The sequence below is a fragment of the Mycetomoellerius zeteki genome, unplaced genomic scaffold (genome assembly GCF_001594055.1).
Source record: "Mycetomoellerius zeteki isolate Tzet28-1 unplaced genomic scaffold, Tzet1.0 scaffold148, whole genome shotgun sequence".
Lineage (NCBI taxonomy): Eukaryota > Metazoa > Arthropoda > Insecta > Hymenoptera > Formicidae > Mycetomoellerius > Mycetomoellerius zeteki.
In genome coordinates, this window is record NW_017256425.1 from 41,056 (window position 1) to 42,163 (window position 1,108).

The following is a 1,108-nucleotide window of genomic DNA, read 5'->3' on the forward strand; positions in this document are numbered from 1 at the left end:
TTATAATAATTATTATTAAATTATTATTAATAATAATTAATAATAAAAAGTCACAATAGTAATGCTCAACAAAATAAAGTCATTAATTGTCATTTCCTTATTTAAATTATACCACATTTTGAGTATCTCAGAAAAAACGCTGATTGGCTGATATATTGATATGGCCAGTTTGTTTCACCATCCTCATTGGTTAATCATTTTCTTGCGCAACAGCACACCTCTTCTTTATTACACCGGGTGCTTTCTATTTAGTGACATAAGTCGACATAAGGTGACTCCTAGTACTATTTCTACTTTTCATTCAGTGTAGCCAACTTAGCTATTTTCTGGCTAGATCTAGCTATTTTTTCTTCGATCTAGCTCACAAAAATTGACTTTTGCTATTAGCTATTTTTCTGGATATTTCAATGAAGATAATACAGAGCACGCTAGCTATTTCTTATAATTTTGATTCTCGAGATTTTTTTTATTGGATATTAATCGTCGTACGTTCAAATTTTCCAACCAACATAGCAAATATACTCAAAAAGATACGCAAGATTTGTTCGCGTCGCAAGCTCTAACATGCTCCTACCATAGCTGTTACTTACTCCAATGCGCTTGATAGAGTGAGTAGAAGCTATAGTAGGAGCATGTTAGAGCATGTTGGAGCTTGCGACGCGAACAAACCTCTACAGACCATCGACATATAGTATGGACTGCGCATAGGCTGAAAAAATATGTCCGGCCCGAAAGAAAGAGATAGCAACCGGTGTGGGCCAAGCTCTGTCTCTTTCTAATTAGTAGTGTAGTAAGATGTTTGTGTGCCCCAGGACCATTTTTTGCGTTACGATATACTTTTATAAGGATGAACTTATTCTCATGGTTTATATACGTAAAAAGAATGTAGATAATTACAGTACACTTAAGTAATGGCTTATATATAAAATAATAAGAAACAACATTCCAGTTGTCATCTACTGTTTTCTCCAACCGTTAAATTATCTCAAAATGATATAAAATGGAATGAAATTGAAGACGGAGCAAATGTTGAGGAATCGATATATAAGAGCTTGACGGTATGGTGTATAAGGAACGTCTAAGAAGGTTTAAATTAAGTTTGCGATGA